The following is a 14,807-nucleotide window of genomic DNA, read 5'->3' on the forward strand; positions in this document are numbered from 1 at the left end:
GGGTCTGGTGTCACTGATAGTACTGAACACATCACCTGTGTGCTGTCCTATTGTGGGTACATGCTTATCCCTGTACCTATAAAAGGACGCCCTCCCACCCTAGTGACACCTCCTACAATAGGGATCAATAACTGTCCTATGTTTGCAGTCTGCTGTATCTGCATGGGTGCGTGCTGTAACTTCCCTTGCGGTGGATTCAATGGTGCTTGCTGTGGTTACAATGCCAGTTGCATTTGCAGTGCTTGTGCTTGATACACTGTCTGATCTTGGGCAAACTCATCCCTAGTTTTTGAGCTATATTCTGGAGGATAAGCTGTCCTACCTCTTGAGAATTGCCCATTCTGTACATACCCTTGGCTTCCACATGTTCGAGCGATGTGCCCTTTCATTCCGCACGTCCAACATATAGGAGGAGCTCGTCTTACTAGCCACCCTTGATTAAATCCTCCTTGCACATTTTGATTATCATTCTGCATATTCTGAAACCCGCATTGGTTATTTTGAAAACCACCCCTTCTTCTGTAGCCCATTCCTCTGCCTCTCGGCATAAACCCATTCCCTCCTTGGTCCATCTGGCGTTGATTATTCGCCTGCAATGTACCTACTGATTGTTGCATTCCCACTCCTTCTCCGCTTGTCAATACCGCCCCTTTTATGGCATATTTTGACAATTTCTTCTGAACTAACTTGGATTCCTCAAGTTTTCTAGCATCTTCCTTCTTCTTATTTTTCTCTTGTAACAGCCTGCAGCGATGTGCTATAGTCAACTGTATCTCTGCCTATGGCTTCGCTTCCATTCCCATTAGTGCCTTCAGCTGTCTCTGTACCTGCTCCGGTAATCCCTGATACAAAATGTGGTAAAATACTGCCACTGATTTTCCCCATGGCTCCCTCGTTTCCAAAGTCCAGCATTCCTGAATACTTTGAATGTAAGCAAGCGGATCTTCATCAACTTTCATTTTACATGCCATAATTGCACCCATATCTGACGTATCAGGATACTGTAACCTGAGCGCGCTACAGACATCTGCTCTACAATTATTAAATGGCGCTCCGTCATGAGGTGTGTTCTGTGCCGTGACACTAGAGTAGTCTACTCTCGTCCAAATATCATCAACCCTCAAGACTGGCTGCTAGGAGACCCTTAGGGCCCCTATTGCCAGAGTATTTCCTCCTTTCATCTTTTCTAGCTCATAAATCCATTTCCCCAACACAGCCGTTAAACTAGGAAGTTTGCACCTTAAATGATCCTTATTCATCTGTGGCCAGGGAATATACTGAGGTCTGGCCCCTCCTTTCCCTGTCTGCCTATCCATAGTAGGGACAATGGTTCCTGATCGCCTCCTTCCTGGCAATGACCTCAGCCTGCACACATATGGTGGCGACTCTCCCTTCTCAGTATGCGATCACCCTTTAGGGTGCTCTGGATATGCTATAGGATCTGGTGTCCTATACTTAGGCTGCTCTATATCAGACCATCTTACTTCCTTGTCTGTCTGCAGACATCCCTCGGGACCGCATGCACTTTCTCCCTCCTCGCCACAGAAGTTTTCTCTCTCTTCGGCTGACATATCTAGTCCCCAACTAGTATGGCTTTCATCCCCATCACCCTTATTTAAAGTAAGCCTGTCCAAAGACAAGGCTCTATGCTCGAGACTAAACAGGTCTCTTTCCTCGCTTCGTGATTGGAGGACCAGGGACTGTTCTCCCTTCCATCGGCTTCCCAATTTGCTGCTTTCCCTTGACTCTTCAAAGGCTCTATCGATCCTCTCCCCGATACTTCCTATGTCAAAATTCTCCTCTAAGGTTATCCAAGATGGTCCTGCCACTGCTCCCTGCGATGGGAGGAACTCCTCTATATAGCCCCATGGTATAACTGGGCTCGGTTCCATTAACTCTTTCTGAATGCGATCAATGTTGCATTCCCTTTGTCTCCTTTTTTGCTCCATTTCTACATCTAATTCTCTTTGCTTTCTCGCTTCTTGTCTGACCCTTTGCTCTTCCTGTCTTTTCTCTTCCCTTCTTTCATTCTCTCTAGGGTCTTCTTCCCTTCATCTTTGCATTCTTTTATCCCTTCATTTCTGTGCTTCCTCCTCTTCTCTCTTCTTTTCTTTCCTGTTTCATTCTTGGATTGCTCTCTGCCTGTTGTCATACTTCCTTTGCTCCTATGCCCTTTCTTTCTTCTTTTGCTGCTCCTCTTGATACATCTGTTATCGCCTCTGTCTATTCTTTCTCTTCTGTTCGTCCTCTTTCAATCTTTTCTCTCATTCCCTGTCTTTTCTATCCTTTTTGTCTTGATCTTCCTTTTGCCTAACCTCCTCTATACTTTTCCCATCGAGCTGGAGCAATATCTGTTCACCCATCCATTTGTTCTGCATGAGCGTTACCTCGTCAGCTTTATCCTTCTCTCCTTTCCATATCTTACTCTCTCGTTCTATATCTGTGTATATATTCGGATGTTCACTTTTTTCCCCCTTGCCTTGTGAGACCTTAAAGATCTCCTCATTTCTTTTAGTCCCTTCTTGACTATCCTTACTGCTATAGGCAGGTGGTTCGTATATTGGATTACTATATCCTGTCGCCACCTTCAATTCTCTTAACAGATATAATTCTACATCTCCTGTACTAGCGCCATTTACTTCCGGGGAGGTAAGGGGAGCAGAAGGCTCAGCACCTTCCTCCTTACACTGATTAAGTATCCAATCCTCAGGAGGCGGGTCTGCCCGTTCCTCCTGGTACATCTTCCAGAGTTCTAAAATAGCTAACCTCTTTTCCAATTTCTTCCCTGTGTACGCACCATGCAAGTAAGTGGTCATATGTTGCAAAGCCACCTTTGACAGTGATCCCCCTATTGGCCATGGCATGAACATCTTGTCTGCTGTGCCCTTTACTCACTTCACACTATACTGTTTAAGTTTAGGCACATGCTTTGGCAGCGTCTTGCATAGGTGTATCAGTGGAGCAACATCCCCCAAAGAGACAAGTCTCAATTGACTGTCAATACTTTCCGTTAAGTTACACAGATACGTTTTAGAAAACCAACAAATATGAGCGCGCTCCAACCACGCCGATCGAAGCCTCTACTTCTCAAATATCTCAACCTATCTTGTTCATTCGGCGCCGACAATGGCTAAAAAATAGGTAACAACTTTTTATCTCTTCTTTAACATTCACAGCTTCCAGGGCACTTCGGCCAAGTTTAACAGTGCACGATGGTCCCTCGTAGCTTGGGGAGAGGGTGCCTGAACAGGTCCTCTCTCGGATCAGTCACGACGGCTCAGCAGCTTTCAGATTTGTCAAAGGGAGACAGCGCTCAATCTTCTTCTTTGGGCTCGGTGTTCGAGATCAAGCATCAAATTTCGACTTCAGCTTCTGAACGAATTCTAGCAGTGAGAGGCCCCCAGTTATACTATTTGGACTCTCATTCATTCTGCTTGGTCACACTCGGGCAACCATTCACTCAGAAGGGCATTCAGGCAGGCAGGCAGGCAGCCAATCAGGCTCACAGTGCATTCAGGCCATTCTTCTCCTTCCAGACACTCACAGCAAGGAATGTGGATTGGGACAAGCACCCGTACATTCAGCACTACACACTGCATTCAGGCCAGTTTCGGGCAGGGCTGTCTCAGTCATTGTGTTGTACACCAGAAACTAGACACCCACTACATGTAGTGCATATTGGTCACACACTCCATTCACCTAGGTCCCACCTCAAGGGTGTACCCACAACATACAGTCACTGGGAAGGCTCTAGCCAGTCTGGTCTGGACTTCCCCACAATACCATATATGGAACTTCTACCCAACAGCCAGTCAGGGGGAAGCGACAGAGTCAGGGCTACCCGGGACTTTGGGAAAACAAGGTAACAGGCAATAGAAAGCCAGAGGCCACAGGGGCCATCTTGTTTCATATCAGGAATCAAATCCTTCCAATGGCAGGGCCGGGGTATCCCAAAATGGAGGATACTCAGGGCACCTGTCAAATTCAGCATGGAGCTGCCACCAGCCCATACCCTGCTCTGTGGGCAACACACCTGTGCCCAAACACATACACTAGGGGCACAGGGTTGTACCCCCACCCAAGGGTGCCATAAGGGTATCCCAAGGGTCTGTACACCAAACCAAAAAGAAGAATAGATGCACTGCCAGTAGTCCCACATGGAATCCTGTGCAGAAAATAACACAGAACACACACGGAAATGGATTACAGAACAAGGACAGGGATTGCAATGCATTTCCAGCATCACAGTTGACTTTACACATTTTCATCATGGTACTCCTTTTCTCTTAGCCCCTACAATACCATGATTGGAGTTTGAGTCTTTCCCTATCATAAACCTGTTTATGCGCCGCCTGGGTAACCACTTGGGTTTTGAAATGACTCCTTCGAAAAGCTCCTTGAAAGCCGCCTAGGTAACCACTTGGGTTTTGAAATGACTCCTTCGAAAGCTCCTTGAGCTATGAAACGGGCTCTATGGAACGCTCCTCATTCAAACACTTCTCGTTTACACCAAACAACGCCCTGTTACTTTACTTTATCACCACAACCCATTCCCTTACTTTGCCAGTCCCCTCAATCTACTCACCATTCACCATTCAGCTCAAGACCTTCGGGTTGGTCCCCTCCTCCAACCGACCACTGTCACCTTCAGTCCAATCAGCGCCTGTGGCAACCAGGAGGGATTTCGTAAAAGAGCAATGCTTTTCTTGCAAGAGATCTATATCGGCCGCTCTCCACAGGAAACCTTGCAATCCTCTGGCTAGATGGCGGAGGGTGTCTGATTTTCCAAAAATTCTAAAGACCTACTAATCAATGCGTCTTATCTAACCATCCTCCTTCTGCTACCAAGTGAACCTGTGGGTCCTTTTAAACGAGGTAGCACTGTATGGATGGATGGGGATGCGGATCTTACTCTCGCACCAATAATCAGACCGGCTCAGGAAGTTGGCAAAACACAACAGTTTTTAATTGCAATTCTCTAAAACAGGGAGTACAGCAGGCATCAACGGACAACCCACAGCATAAGTCTCAATGATTCACATGAAAAAACACAGTTTTCTATCAAAACGTTGTCATCATTGATTATTGGTGCATCCCCATCCATCCATACAGTGCTACTTATAGATTTAACAATATGATAAACCTTAATGTTGGAATGTCCAGTGTTTGTAGACTTTAATGTTTAGTTAGATAATAGCCTTAACGTTATTATACTTAACTTTTTATAAATATAGAAGATGTGTTAAAAACCTAAATGAATTAAAATATGCGAAACGAATGCTATCCCATTACATAACAGTCATCTTATAATGATTGCTTCATATGTGTATGCAAAGCGGATACTAATAGACGTCAAGTCATTCAAAATGGCGTGGTTAGAGTTGTCGTAGGAGAATCTCACCGTGACCACGTTTCGGCAGCCAGACGTTCTCTGCATTGGCTCCCTGTGGAGGCGCGGGCCCGGTTTCCACTTTTGGTTATTACTTCTAAATACAGAGTTGGCCTTATGCCGTTGGATCTGCAAGACCTCATTTCTAATAAGGTCAACAGCAGGACCCTCAGGTCTAGCAACCAGAACTAAGAAGGTAGAAAATGGAGCCTTCTTTACTGCAGCCCTTAAAGCCTGGAACCTGCTTCCCCCTGATCTTCGAGGTCAGGTGTCCTTAGATCTTTTTAAGAGAAAACTGAAAACCTAGTTTTTTTCTTAATCACTGATGCAACTTTTATTGATTATCTTAGACTCTTCTGCTCTTCAGTTCTTGTTGTTACTGTGTCTATGTTTTGTCCGCGCCCTAACGCCTAAAGGTCCATGGTTGCACTATATAAATAGCTTAAAGTAAAGTAAAAGTAAAGCATAATATACCTAAGGCCAGTATCAAGGGTTTGGGAATGGCAGAAAGCTCCTACAGTAAATCCACTCTGCACCTGACAATCCCACACCGCATAGAAGACACAAAAGGTAGCCCCTAAGCGCTCTGGTTTTCTATTGGTAATGCTTTCATAACTTGGTGTCAACCATCCTATAGACTTGGGATAAAAGCTAATTCCTTCAGGATAAGGCCTACATTTTTTATTTGTTTAAGTCACGACCAGAGGGAGGGTATCGCAGGGCAGAACAAAGCCTCAGTAATCCCCCTCCCCTGATGGTAGCACCCTCCCCCCTGGCTCTCTGCTTCCTTCACCGTCTTAGTTCCCCTCTGATGGTAAAGCACCCCGTTTCATCCCAGAGCTAGGTTCCCACTATAAATAGCCTAATAATAATTAAAGGCACATTTAAAAGAAAAGGCCACTTTGACCAGGAACGTGACCTGTGCAGATCGGGAGGGAGTGATTTCCAGCTGGCTTGGATGTTCTGGCTTTTTGAGCTCTAGAATATTCTGCCGTAGGATGTCCTTCCTGCTTTGTAGAGCTTCTACTTCCGGCTTTCGCACATGTCTTGGCCTAGGAAGGCGACTGATGCAGTACAGTGGCCTGAAAGGTTCAGGCAGCCAATGATGAAATGGATTCCAGCTCCCAAAGGGAGCCAGTGCAGCACAGATAAAAGCGGTGGAATAGGGTCTACTCTCTTCTCAACCGTAAGTCGGGCAGAGGCAATAGGGGAAGATTTAAAAGGAAAAGGGGCAGATTGAGAGGCCTCAAAAGTGCAGTGTTTCCACCACCCGTACGCAACAGCCAAAGTCTGCACTACACTATGAACAGCTTGGAGGGAAGGGAATAAAGGGTTAAAACGCCTTTAGTAGGGATCGCTGCACATCTGCTGTTTGGTATGACTACATAATTTAGCCAAGCAATCTTAAAATCAGTCTCAAATAATATTGTCAAGTATAGATTCAGCCCAAATACGAGATGAGTTTAAGAAAACTGACACCCAAAAGGTTGCCAAGGCCGGCCTCAATCCTAGCTCAATATATTTCAATTTGTTAGTTGTTGAGGGCGGGACCGTTAAAAATCTTTTTTCCCTGCTTCACATTGTGGGCAGGGTACTGTGGTAGATCAGAAACAGGACTACTCCCTTTCAAAGTCAAAGCCTACTCTTTCCCTATTCTACAAGACCAAGCCCTACTCTATAACAACGGAGAGTCAAAAAGGGTGCTTGGCAGGATGTCTACATAAATAAGCCCTCAGTATAGAACCCTAATCTACCGGATCACTCTCCCTGTCCTACAAAAGAACATAGTAAACACCAAAACCAACAGAGGTAGCTTAGGGAAATACCCTGTATAAGGGATGGCTGCTGGCTTCCGACTCTAACCCTTTCCCCTCTTTACCATAGATCCCTTGCCTGTATTTACAGTCCAGGTTTATACAGTTCTTGGCGACTTAAATGTTGTGCAGGTTCTCCAGCACATGCCGGTCTGGTTCCCATCTGGGTTTTTTCAGTCTCTCTCTCCCCACTCTCGGGTCTTCCTCCTTCTTATTCCCCACACAGGAGTTATTTTAGTCTCTCCCAGCCTGGGGTCTTCCCCTTTATCACTCTGCAGTCTGAAGTTCTTTCTTCTTTCTCGCTCCACTCAAGGGTTTTACTGGTCCTCACAACCTCCCCTCCCCCCACACCCTAGGGTTTTTTCTGGCTCTCCCCACTCACTACCCAGTCCGAGGCTTTACTCATTCTCACTCCCCACTCCGGGGCGTCTCCATCTCTTCCTCTCTCGCCTGTCCCCCTGCCCCTCCACGGATGCAACTGTTCCTGGGTGCTGAGAGTGCAGTTCCTCGGGTGTGCTGTCGGGTTGGTTTTCCTGGCACCACTGAGCAAATTACGCGATTCTTCAACTGGCATCCACGGTGGCTTCTGGCGAGTACTTCATCTCCGTCGCTCTTCTCGGCTGCCTTGCTGTTCCGCCCACCAAGATGCTTGGTCGTTTTTCTCACCGCTTCTCTGGCCTTTGCCGGTATCTTGTGCGCCTTGCCTTGCCACACTCTTACAGTGCTCTTTTCGGCACAGCACGCTGAGACTGGCGCTCTCGCTCTCTTGCTTGTCACCCTTCCTGATCTCCTTGATGACCTGAGGAGACTGTCTCCTATTGGTTCTTCTCTGACAGCTCCTCAAGGGGGCTGGTCCATTTGTCCTTCGCCGTCTTTCGTGGAGATTGGGCATAGTTAGGGTCAGAAGAAGAGTCATCCATGATAAAAGGGTGTATCGGTTTTTCATACCACCTAGCCCCTATATATCCCATAAATCAGTTAACATCTGAGGTGTTGGGATGGTGACTTGTACTCCTTTCTGGGGTGTTCCTGTTCCATAAGAGGGAGTCACCTCCAGAGGGATCCTGCTTACCCTGTCCCCTAGGGGGTGCTAAGTGTAGTAGGTTCACCTCCCTAGTCCCAAAGGGGGTTTGGGGAGAGGTGACGATCTCCCTGCATTAATCACAGTACCCAGCCTGAAATGCCACTCACATATTTGAGCCTCTTTGCTTCATAAACGCTGAGCGCCAACTTGTAGCTCGCCACCCCCCTCAGTTTCTGAAGCAGTTCGAAGTGGCCACATTCAGTTCATTGGCTTCAGTGGATAACTTTCCCAGTGTAATTTGGTCAATTTCAGCTATTTTTCTATTCCCCATCCTCTATATTAGACTTAAGACTGACATTCATCGAGAAATAATCGGTAACTCTAGGGCTTCCTGTAGGGATAAATGTAGGATTAGCCGGCATGTCAGTCGACGTACTACTATTAAGAGTTCTTCATGCGATTCCTAAGTGACGTTGCCACTCTGTGTTTTGTTTGGGAAGGACTGAAAACATGGGTGGAACCCCTCTAGTTTCACCCCCATTGTCCAGAAAGCCATGATCCATCTTGGCAATAACATATCTTCCTCTTGTCAACATGGGATATGTATGTAGGTTCTCTCTGTCAGTGTCACGGACCGTTGATGGGAGCCTACAAAGAAGCTTGCGGCATCCTTTCTCTTATACCTTGTGGTTGCTGTATATGTTAACCAGATGCAGCACTGGTTTTAGTTTGAGCAGACATTGTAAAAGAATCAGCGATAGCCGTGGAGAGAGGGCAACCTCAATCCATAACCCATCCAAATTCCTGAAGCGGTGGAAGATGGATAGCGTGAAAATCACCAAGAAGCAATCCGCCCTTCTCCAATGCTGCCTGAAGAAGGCTCATCTCAAAGGAGCGTAAGTAGCACACCCCTTCAACATTCCCTGTTTCATCCCTCAGGCCTGCAACATACTACGACACCCACCATAGAAACAGATATTTCCAAAGCACTTTGGCACATTAGTAAGTCAGAGACAGAGTGAATGGCAGGGTTTCATGTGACAGTAACAGAAGATTTATCCAACAGGATATCAGGCCAGTGTCAGTCTACGTGATCACTACCTGGAACATACAAGGGGGCCAAACCTGTTCTGCAGGGGCAAAGAAGTGATCAGACGACCATGAGCAAAGTGGGCAAGGAAACCCATCTTCCTGCTATCATCCGGGTGGTGGTCTGCTAGAACCCGCTGCTGAATTTTGCCGCTACTCTATAATGGGAGGAAGAAATACCCCCAAGGGTAAAGGAGCAGTTCTGCCATTTTGCGCCATCCAATCCTCTACTTAAGGACACTAGGCCATCTCAAGACAGACAGCAGTGAGCAGGCTGCTGGTCACGTGACAAGGCCCTGCCACTCAGTTGATCCACCCACCACCTATTTAATCAGTCCTCCTTAGATGTCCTCATCGCTGGCGCCCTCAGCAAAGGATGGGCGAAGGCAAGGACCAAACCTGTTTGTGCTTGTTCTGGCCAGATAGGGCCACAGGTCTTACCTGCTATCCTGCTTTACACCTACAACCTAATCGCTACTATTGCTATTCTCCAAAAGACATCACCGTGTGTCTCCTCCCTCCACAGCCCATCCCCACTCTCACTATGGTTTGAATGGCCAAGTGCCCTGAGCAGCCCCGACAAGCAAATCCTAGCAAACTTCATCAATATTTCCCTTGCCCTATCCCACACCCATGGACCACATGCACACACCCTCTCATGTTGATCAATGCTCGCTCAGCTGTCGCTCATGCTGCAGAAATGGCTGAACTTATCTCATACAACAACCTTGATGCCCTGTTCATCACTGAAACATGGATTACCCCATCATCCCAACATGTTTTGAGCAATCTCCAACCCCAAGGCTACTACATCCAATATGCTTACCGGCCAGTAAGGGCAGGAGGTGGAGTGGAAATCATCCAGAGGAGCGATTGTCCATGCTCCATCATACCCTCTCCCAAATCAGCACATTCTAATGGCTTTCTCAGTGATTTTAACATCCCCGTGTCCCAGGCTGACAACCACACCCCAAGCATGCTTTTCATCCGCTTCCATGAACCTTAAGCAAATTGTGCTCTCCCGCATGCCCAACAAAGGCAAGACCATAGACTGAGTCTTCACATCACTCCCCTGCATCACCTGTGCAGACCCTGTCCCACTTGAGTGGTGTGACCACGCTGCCACCCCATTATCAGTCCCCCACTCAACTATGGCTCACAAAGATCAGGCTAAACGCCCCCGCACTCAATGCCGCTCATTCAAAACCTTCCCGGTCAATGAGCTGGAAGCACACTCTACAGACTTCCCCACCACAGGGAATACCTCGGACCTCCCGGAATCATTCAGCCAATCTGCTATGAAACTGGTGGAGACTCATGCCCCCCTAAAATCCAGCTGGGCTAAGACCAAACCATCCACCCCATGGTTCACTCCCGTGATAGCCTCCAACAAATGCTCAATCAGAGCTCTAGAAAAACGGTGGTGTGAAAACCGTAACTCGGGAGACTTCGCCGACCTCAAATCTCTCTGCGCCAACTGAAGGCTTCTTATTACCGAGCGCAAAGCTGCTTACTACTCCACCACCATTGTGGCAGCCTCTAACAGCAGCCAAGCCCTCTATGACGTAGTAAAGCATCACCGACAAGAGGTACCAGCAACTCAGGAAAAATGTGAGAGAATCAACACATTTATTTATTGTACAAATAGACCAAATCCGAGAGACCATCAAATCAAACTCCCACAGCATTTAGCTCATCTGTATTAGTGAGCCATATCTTGCGTTTAGCCCATCTGTGTTATTGAGCCATGTCTTGCATTTAGCCCATCTGTGTCAGTGAGACATATCTTGCATTTAGCCCTTCTGTGTTAGTAAGCCATGTCTTGCGTCTAGCCCATCTGTGTTAGTGAGCCATGTCTTGCGTTTAGCCCATCTGTGTTAGTGAGCCATGTCTTGCGTCTAGCCCATCTGTGTTAGTGAGCCGTAGCTTGCATTTAGCCCATCTGTGTTAGTGAGCCGTAGCTTGCATTTAGCCCATCTGTGTTAGTGAGCCATGACTCACATTTAGCCCATCTGAGTTAGTGAGCCATATCTTGCATTTTGCCCATCTGTGTTAGTGAGCCATGTCTTGCATTTAGCCCATCTGTGTAAGTGAGCCATGTCTTGCATTTAGCCCATCTGTGTTAGTGAGCCATGTATTGCGTTTAGCCTATCTGCATTGGTGAGCCATGCCTTGTGTTTAGCCCATCTGTGTTAGTGAGCCATGTCTCGCATTTAGCCCATCTGTGTTAGTGAGCCATGTCTTGCATTTAGCACATCTGTGTTAGTGAGCCATGTCTCGCATTTATCCCATCTCTGTTAGTGAGCCATTTCTCGCATTTAGCCCATCTGTGTTAGTAAGCCATGTCTTGCATTTAGCCCATCTGTGTTAGTGAGCCATGTATTGCATTTAGCCCACTGTGTTAGTGAGCCATTTCTCACATTTAGCCCATCTGTGTTAGTGAGCCATTTCTCGCATTTAGCCCATCTGTGTTAGTGAGCCGTAGCTTGCATTTAGCCCATCTGTGTTAGTGAGCCAAGTCTTGCGTTTAGCCCATCTGTGTTAGTGAGCCATGTCTTGCATTTAGCCCATCTGTGTTAGCGAGCCATATCTTGCATTTAGCCCATCTGTGTTTGTGAGCCATGTCTTGCATTTAGCCTATCTGTGTTAGTGAGCCATAACTTACATTTAGCCCATCTGTGTTAGTGAGCCATATCTCCATTTAGCCCATCTCTGTTAGTGAGCCATTTCTCGCATTTAGCCTATCTGTGTTAGTGAGCCATGTCTTGCATTTCACCCATCTGTGTTAGTGAGCCATATCTCCATTTAGCCCATCTCTGTTAGTGAGCCATTTCTCGCATTTAGCCTATCTGTGTTAGTGAGCCGTAGCTTAAATTTAGCCCATCTGTGTTAGTGAGCAATATCTCTTATTTAGCGCATCTGTGTTAGTGAGCCATGCCTTGCGTTTGGCCCATCTGTGTTAGTGAGACATATCTTGCATTTAGCCCATCTGTGTTAGTGAGCCATGTCTTGGGTTTAGACCATCTGTGTTAGTGAGCCATGTCTCACATTTACACATCAGTGTTAGTGAGCCATTTCTCGCATTTAGCCCATCTGTGTAAGTGAGCCATGTCTTGCGTTTAGCCAATCTGTGTTAGTGAGCCATATCTTGCATTTTGCCCATCTGTGTTAATGAGCCATGTCTTGCGTTTAGCCAATCTGTGTTAGTGAGCCATATCTTGCATTTTGCCCATCTGTGTTAATGAGCCATGTCTTGCATTTAGCCCATTTGTGTAAGTGAGCCATATCTTGCATTTAGCCCATCTGTGTTAGTGAGCCATATCTTGCATTTAGCCCATCTGTATTAGTAAGATATAGCTTGCATTTAGCTCATCTGTGTTAGTGAGCCATATCTCTCATTTAGCCCATCTGTGTTAGTGAGTCATATCTCGCATTTAGCCCATCTGTATTAGTGAGCCATGCCTTGCGTTTAGCCTATTTGTGTTAGTGAGCCAGGTCTTGCGTTTAGACCATCTCTGTTAGTCTGCCATGTCTCGCATTTAGCCCCTCTGTGTTAGTGAGCCATGTATTGCGTTTAGCCTATCTGTGTTAGTGAGCCATGCCTTGTGTTTAGCCCATCTGTTTTAGTGAGCCATATCTCGCATTTTGCCCATCTGTGTTAGTGAGCCATGTCTTGCGTTTAGCCCATCTGTGTTAGTGAGCCATGTATTGCTTTTAGCCCATCTGTGTTAGTGAGCCATTTCTCGCATTTAGCCCATCTGTGTTAGTGAGCCATTTCTCGCATTTAGCCCATCTGTGTTAGTGAGCCGTAGCTTGCATTTAGCCCATCTGTGTTAGTGAGCCATATCTTGCATTTAGCCCATCTGTGTTAGTGAGCCATGTCTTGCATTTAGCCCATCTGTGTCAGTGAGACATATCTTGCATTTAGCCCATCTGTGTTAGTGAGCCATTTCTCACATTTAGCCCATCTGTGTTAGTGAGCCATTTTTCGCATTTAGCCCATCTGTGTTAGTGAGCCATGTCTTGCATTTAGCCCATCTGTGTCAGTGAGACATATCTTGCATTTAGCCCATCTGTGTTAGTGAGCCATTTCTCACATTTAGCCCATCTGTGTTAGTGAGCCATTTTTCGCATTTAGCCCATCTGTGTTAGTGAGCCATGTCTCACTTTTATCCCATCTTTGTTCGGGAGCAGTTTCTCACATTTAGCCCATTTGTGCTAGTGGGTCACTGGGCACAGGGAACACATCACCACTGGAGGAACTTGTGGGGGTGGTAATTGCTGAACAACAGAATGTACGACTGGGCAATGGATATGGGCCGGAATTGGTCAGAACAGCCGGGGGTAGGAAAGGAACTGCAACTAACTAACCTTACTAAAAACTCACTTTTCTGCGTACACCTCTCAAAGTCTGAACTAAACACAACCGTACCGCTACAGCACAACAAACCGCACGCACTTGACAACACCACAATGAAACAAACCATTCATAGTCTCGCCCAACACCACATGGGGGCTACTAACTGAAAAACACACCTCCAGCTCAGAGAACAGTGTCACCGAACTGAAGCTGCCAACAGCACAACACAGCTCTCTTGCTCTTTTTCCCACTCAGTCCTACCAACGTACCTGCCCCCCTCCTTGCTTTACAGATATGCCAGTGCCGAAGTACCGCTTAGCCCGCTGGGTCCCGCTGGAAAACGAGTGAACATTGAACGTCAGAACCTTTCTCTTTTGCCGCATTTTGGACTCTGATTCCTAAAAAGCCCTTGGTGCAAAATCTGCTCACCACGCCCTTGGAGGGGCTGTACTTCCGTCGCAATTATATCTTGGGCTTGCTCGCGCACCTGCACGAGCACACCCTGCAAGGAAATACCTTGCTGAAGTACCGCTTAGCCCGCAGGGTCCCGCTGGAAAACGACTGAACATTGAACGTGGGAACGTTTCTCTTTTGCTGCATTTTGGACTCTGATTCCCAGGTTAGAAACTTACTCAAGCAAAGACATTCAACTAGCCTGGATAAGAGACTCGGTTACTTGGGTACATATCTAGCAATGCAGTAAGCAATGCAATTCACATAGTGTTTGTTTGTTTTTGTTTGTAGAAACCACTTGGTGCAAAATCTGCTCACCACGCCCCTGGAGGGGCTGTACTTACATCCCAATTATATCTTGGGCTTGCTTGCGCAACTGCGCGTGCGCTCCCTGCAAGGAAGTACCTTGCTGAAGTACCGCTTAGCCCGCTTTCCCCGGCGTGTCCGGGTGTCTGGTGTTACAGGAGGTTTTGTTTCGTTTCTAGGTTTGGTCAAATTTACATGTGGAATTAGTCCTCTAGTACTCTAGTTTGTCAGTTAACAGTTGCGTGGTTCGCTTTTTCTGTTTGTTTTCTTCTCAACGCAGCGGGACTGACCTATCGTTATTTATTTGCTGCTGTCCTGTTTTTTTACTAACCTTTGTGTTCCTCCTTTTGGGGGGGAGACGGCCACTTTTTG

Source organism: Ambystoma mexicanum, chromosome 6p, assembly GCF_040938575.1.
Source record: "Ambystoma mexicanum isolate Mex_15411 chromosome 6p, UKY_AmexF1_1, whole genome shotgun sequence".
NCBI lineage: Eukaryota > Metazoa > Chordata > Amphibia > Caudata > Ambystomatidae > Ambystoma > Ambystoma mexicanum.